General features: G+C 42.9%; 2 non-coding genes across 2 annotated transcripts; both read left to right on the top strand.

The window, feature by feature from the left end:
* The first annotated feature begins 6155 nt into the window (after nt 1-6155).
* Nucleotides 6156-6319, top strand: LOC135013653 (U1 spliceosomal RNA). The gene has a single exon (XR_010212304.1). It is a non-coding gene; the product is annotated as a U1 spliceosomal RNA (small nuclear RNA).
* A 152-nt stretch (nt 6320-6471) lies between these two features.
* LOC135013541 (U1 spliceosomal RNA) lies at nt 6472-6634 on the top strand. Its single transcript, XR_010212211.1, has one exon. It is a non-coding gene; the product is annotated as a U1 spliceosomal RNA (small nuclear RNA).
* Nucleotides 6635-6834: the final 200 nt, after the last annotated feature.

Raw genomic sequence — 6834 nt, 5'->3', positions numbered from 1 at the left:
TATGCTGGCGCATTCTCCATGATTGTGTCAGCTTATGTTTTGGTGCACTGCACTTTCCTCCACTAAGTTTTAGCCATTTTTGTTAAGCTCAAGTGTAGTTGCTTCTCGCCCTTTTGGCTGTGATCTTGTATCGTGGTTGAAGGGTCTGCTGGAGGGAGGGATTGTTTTCTTCATTGGCGAAAGACCAAAGATATTCCAGGATGGAAGGCTTGGGAACACTATCTGTTTTTCAGTTGTGGAAGAGCACAGAGGTCGGATTGGACTACATTCTATAGTAAAGGATATCTTTCTATTTATTGACCCTCCCCTTATATGTGTCTGTGTTACAATAAAGCTTCGGTTTTGTGAATCCCTCACCCTCTTACACTCCACACCCATAGCCTTATTAACTGTTGTATTATTGTATAGTTTAAATGTATAGTGCAGTTCATGATTTATAGTGTAGGCTGGCCTGTGCTGTAGTTCTGGAACTGTACTATACCGTCAGCATTTGTATTGTGTTTTGGCTGTGCTGCAACACTGTACTTATGTGTGTAATGTTTATGTATGTTTTTTTAATGTCAATAAAAACTGCTTTTTCAAGCCAATATCTGAAAACAATCAATGTTTATCTTTGATGGCAATAAAAGTGGTATGATATTTGATGCTTTTGAAAGGCAATATCTGATATGTCCCCTATCTGGGAACCATATATTAAATGGCTTTTCAGAAAAGGGAGATGGGAGAAGAGCTTTCAGTACTTGTAGGACCGATGCACATAAAGAAGCAAAAAAACATACATAAACATTACACACATAAGTACCGCGTTGCGGCAATGCCAAAACACAATAGAAATGCTGACGGTATAGTACAGTTCAAGAACTACAGCACAGGCCAGCCTACACTATAAATCATGAACTGCACTATACATTTAAACTGTACAATAATACAACAGTTAATAAGGCTATGGGTGTGGAGTGTAAGAGGGTGAGGGAATCACAAGCCCGAAGCTTTATTGAAAGACTGACACATATAAGGGGAGGATTAATAAATAGAAAGACATCCTTTACTATAGAATGTAGTCCAATCCGGTCTTTCAACTCTTCCACAATTGAAAAACGGATAGTGTTCCCAAGCCTTCCATCCTGGAATATCTTTGGTCTTTCGCCAATGAAGAAAGCAATCCCTCCCTCCAGCAGACCCTTCAACCACAATACAAGATCACAGCCAAAAGGCCGAGAAGCAACTACACTTGAGCTTAACAAAAATGGCTAAAACTTAGTGGAGGAAAGTGCAGTGCACCAAAACATAAGCTGACACAATCATGGAGAATGCGCCAGCATATATGCTCTTCTATCTATATTTTGCAAACCTGCTCTTGTCCCCTCCAGCTGCTCTATGTAGATTTAACGTCTGGCAAGGTGCATAACCCACTGACAAGCAGGCACACTCCTGCATGAGTTTTCACTCTCACTAGCTGGATGATACACAATCATTTGCATGTGCTCCACCTCCGACACACCACCCACCCAACCACCCAGTCACCAGAGCCACCCACAAACCAACTGGCTCCGTGATTTAATTTGCACAGTGTAGTCATCCAGGCAGCATGTCCTTCTCAATGGAAGGATCTCTGGTTCCATGGAATCTTCCGCATTGGAATGCTGCGGAACAAAAAGGATTTAAATATTCAGCTTGCTAGCATTCAATGTACCTGCGGCTTGGCTCTAGCACATGGGTCTTCATCCTGTGGCCCTCCAGCTGCTGTGAAACTACACATCCCAGCATGCCCTGCCACAGTTTTGCTATAAGGTATGCTAAAACTGAGGCAGGGCATGCTGGGATGTGTAGTTCCACAGCAGCTGGAGGGTCGCAGGTTGAAGACCCATGTTTTAGCATGCCTGTTCTATGATGCATGTTCCGTGATGTCACAATCAGCTTGGAATGGGGTGTCTAGCAGGCATTTGCTGACAGCCACTTGAGGGAGACACACATCAGGAGATGCAGCATATCGGAGGTCTTCGATGCCTTTCCAGCAAATGCACACCACCTGCTGCTGGTCTGGACACAAAACAATGCCCACAATCGAAGTCCCAAAATGCCCAACTACAGGATTCATGTAAGTAGTGAATTTAGGAATGAATTTAGAAGTAGGAAATTAAGTTAGTTCACAAGTACATTCAAATTCAGATCTAAAGTCTAGGTAGGCCTCACGTCCTGGCAGCCGCCAGCATTTAAAAATGCCTTGATTAGAGGTACGGAATTAAATGTAGATAAGAAGTAGACACAAAATAAGACTCCGCAGAGCAGTTATCAGGTGTTTTTATCAATTGTTGCATTTAAAAAATCAAGCAATTAGGGAACACAATGTTGCAACAATGTAACCCTATTTGCAAAATAGTACTAAATAAGTTTGTCGATGTAAGACATTTGCAAAGGCGCATCCAAAACACGCTGGAAAATGCAACTGAATCTGTTTTTGGAGGCTAGAATAGGAAATGTGCATCGGTCCTACAAGTACTGAAAGCTCTTCTCCCATCTCCCTTTTCTGAAAAGCCATTTAATATATGGTTCCCAGATAGGGGACATATCAGATATTGCCTTTCAAAAGCAGCAAATATCATACCACTTCTATTGCCATCAAAGATAAACATTGATTGTTTTCAGATATTGGATTGAAAAAGCAGTCTTTATTGACATAAAGAAGCAAAAAAACATACATAAACATTACACACATAAGTACTGTGTTGCAGCACAGCCAAAACACAATACAAATGCTGTCGGTATAGTACAGTTCAAGAACTACAGCACAGGTCAGCCTACACTATAAATCATGAACTGCACTATACATTTAAACAATACAATAGTTAATAAGGCTATGGGTGTGGAGTGTAAGAGGGTGACGGAATCACAAGCCCAAAGCTTTATTGAAAGACAGACACATATAAAGGGAGGATTAATAAATACAAAGATACCCTTTACTATAGAATGTAGTCCAATCCGGTCTTTCAACTCTTCCACAACTGAAAAACGGATAGTGTTCCCAAGCCTTCCATCCTGGAATATCTTCAGTCTCTCGCCAATGAAGAAAACAATCCCTCCAGCAGACTCTTCAACCACAATACAATATCACAGCCAAAAGAGCGAGAAGCAACTACACTTGCGTTTAAACAAAATGGCTAAAACTTAGTGGAGGAAAGTGCAGTGCACCAAAACATAAGCTGACACAATCATGGAGAATGCGCCAGCATATATGCTCTTCTGTCTATATTTTCCAAACCTGCTCTTGTCCCCTCCAGTTGCTCCATGTAGATTTGACGTCTGGCAAGGTGCATAACTCACTGACAAGCAGGCACACTCCTACATGAGTTTTCTCTCTCACTAGCTGGATGATACACATTCATTTGCATGTGCTCCACCTCCGACACACCGCCCACCCAACCACCCAGTCACCAGAGCCACCCACAAGCCAACTGGCTCCGTGATTTAATTTGCACAGTGCAGTCATCCAGGCAGCATGTCCTTCTCAATGGAATAATCTCTGGTTCCATGGAATCTTCCGCATTGGAATGCTGCGGAACAAAAAGGATTTAAACATTCAGCTTGCTAGCATTCAATGTACCTGCGGTTTGGTTCTAGCACATGGGTCTTCATCCTGTGGCCCTCCAGCTGCTGTGAAACTACACATCCCAGCATGCCCTGCCACAGTTTTGCTTTTAAGGTATGCTAAAACTGAGGCAGGGCATGCTGGGATATGTAGTTCCACAGCAGCTGGAGGGTCGCAGGTTGAAGACCCATGTTCTAGCATGCCTGTTCTATGATGCATGTTCCGTGATGTCACAATCAGCTTGGAATGGGGTGTCTAGCATGCATTTGCTGACAGCCACTTGAGGCAGACACACATCAGGAGATGCAGCATATCGGAGGTCTTCGATGCCTTTCCAGCAAATGCACACCACCAGCTGCTGGTCTGGACACAAAACAATGCCCACAATTGAAGGCTCAAAATGCCCAACTACAGGATTAATGTAAGTAGTGAATTTAGGAATGAATTTAGAAGTAGGAAATTAAGTTAGTTCACAAGTACATTCAAATTCAGATCTAAAGACTAGGTAGGCCTCACGTCCTGGCAGCACCCAGCATTTAAAAATGCCTTGATTATAGGTAGGGAATTAAATGTAGATAAGAAGTAGACACAAAAGAAGACTCCACAGAGCAATTATCAGGTGTCTTTATCAATTTTTGCATTTAAAAAATCAAGCAATTAGGGAACACAATGTTGCGACAATGTAACCCTATTTGCAAAATAGTACTAAATAAGTTTGTCGATGTAAGACATTTGCAAAGGCGCAAACAAAACACGCTGGAAAATGCAACTGAATCTGTTTTTGGAGGTTAGAATAGATGCAGGATCAAGTAGCTCAATGGGTAGGGTGTTTGATTAGAATTTAACAGGTTTTAGGTTTGAATCCTGGGTATGATAGTTTGAGGTGTTATTTAATAAAGTATGTTTATATATTAGTCACACATGGCTTACTTGTACAAATGGCATGTCACCAGTTAGTGCTGACTGCTGATATGCCATTTACACAAACATGCCATGTGTGACTGTATATGCATTTAAGGAGGGCACCCCTGCAATACCACAAACCATTGAGTGTCAAGTATACTAGATATATCTTCATATCTCATGTGCTTTCTCTGAGACCAATCTTGTTATGCCCCTTCCCCACAAGGCATGCGCCTTTTGTCCATATTGCAAAAATGGGGGGGAGGGCATATAATTCTCTGTCACAGGGCACCAAAAAGTCTAGTTATGGCTCTGGTATGCATTATGTAATCTGGCAGACCATCTCTCCAACACTGGCTGGTTGGAATAGAAATCCGGTTATCTATGTGAGCAAATGACCATCAACGATTTACTCTCAAACACTAAAAAATGGACAAAAATGGTCCCCTAAACAAATTGGTTAAATTTTGGGTTTAACCAATTTGTGTAATGACCATTTTTGACCACTTTTCTAGTGTTTGGGAGCAAATGGTTAATTGACATTTGCTCCTATACATTACCAGATTTTCATTCCAACCATCCAGACTGGATAGATAGCCTGACAGATAATTGTGTAGTGTACGCCCAGGATAACTGTTAGTCATGCTTTATTTTATGGCGGCACATAAATGGGTGGACAGATCCAGGGCAAGCACTGCCCACTCATGCATAGTTGTCAACTGATGTGAAGTTCCAGGGGGCAATCTCAGTTATAAAGGGAAGTATCTGGAAATTGTCCCTAGTTAAAAAAAAAAAAAAATTTTTATCAACTCCATTTATTTAGTATGATATCCCAGGTGATAGGATGCCGGCAGTCAGAACAACATACTTTATTAAATAACACATCTCAAACTACCATACCCAGGATTCAAACCTATAACCTGTTGAATTCTAATCAAACACCTTACCTATTGAGCTGTTTGATCCTGCATAAAAATTGTGAACATTATATGAAGCTATTGGTACTTTGCAAAAAAAAAGAATCAGCATTACAACGCTGCAGATCCATGCAGTTTGCAGCCACACACTACATGTATCTGCTCAGCCACAATGCTGATTATTTCTTCACAAAGTACAAGGTGAGCTCCAAACAGAATTCTCTAGCTTAGAATTATACCTTTCTTTGCCAAACCTAGAAGTCGGGCCCCCCACCCTGGGATCCCCCAGAGGGAGGCCTGCACCGTCATGCGGCAGGCTTGTCCGTTTTGGAAGCAGGCTGATGGGCAGCCCAGGATTGCTTCAGTCTGGGCTTGGCAGGTCTGGAAACATGAGCTTGCTTTGGGTATGCCTGACCTTGGGTACGCTTTACCTGGAGGATGAAAGGGCCAAGAAAAGTACTTTTAGCCTTCTGCGTGGTAGGAGTCATACTAGGTAGGCAAGCTGTTTTAGCAGTAGCCAGATCAGCTACAATCTTATTGAGGTCTTCTCCAAAAGGAGATTCAACTGAGGCAGCACAAGGGAACTCTCATCTGGGGACAACAACTGCAGGGAGAACACATATTTTCAGATGAACATGGTAGGGCAGAAGGCTGCCTAATACTGAAGCACCCCCAAACAACAAATCAAATGCAACTTACTTGACAGAGATGTGCCTGAGCAACGGCCCTCCCCAGCCCTATCCCAAATCATACTTATTTTGCATAGGAGATACCATGGTCATGAAGATTGTTCTCCCAGGGTTAGGTTCATTCATTGCATTCTGGGTATGCTGACCCCTGTGATTTCCCCAAATGTGGGAAACTCGACTGCATTATTTGTGGTAGTGGGGGACTGTATTTGTGCTTTCCTCTGGTCAGCTCTGGTAAAATTCAGATTTCTTTGTCTCAGATCTTCCTCTAGCCTTGTTCTTCTTTCGAGAGTTCCCTTGTGCTGCCTCAGTTGGATCTCCTTCACTTGACAGGGGGGTGCCCGAGCAGCGACCCTCCCCAGCTCTAGCCCAACTCCTACTTACCTGCCAGGTGAGATACTATGATCATGAAGTTGCTTCTCCCAGGGCAAGGCTCACCCATTGCACTCTGGGTGTGCTGCCCCTGCGATTTCCCCAAATGTGGGAAACTTGACTGCATAATTTGAGTTTTCCCTGGTCGGCTCTCATGTAATTCAGATCTCTTTGTCTCAGGTCTCTCTCCAGCCTAGTTTGCTGTCTGGTTCCACTTCTTTTTTCTTGAGCCCCTCCCTTCTATACCCTTGTGCACTATCCTGACTTCTCCTCCCCTCTGCTTACTTTGTGCCTCCCAATGCACAATGCAAACTACGGGTAGTGCTGCAGGGCCCACACCCTTTTACTTGCTTTACAGAGCAGCTCT

This window comes from Pseudophryne corroboree, unplaced genomic scaffold (genome assembly GCF_028390025.1).
Source record: "Pseudophryne corroboree isolate aPseCor3 unplaced genomic scaffold, aPseCor3.hap2 scaffold_271, whole genome shotgun sequence".
Taxonomy (NCBI): Eukaryota; Metazoa; Chordata; class Amphibia; order Anura; family Myobatrachidae; genus Pseudophryne; species Pseudophryne corroboree.
This window is presented reverse-complemented; position numbering and strand designations above follow the sequence as displayed.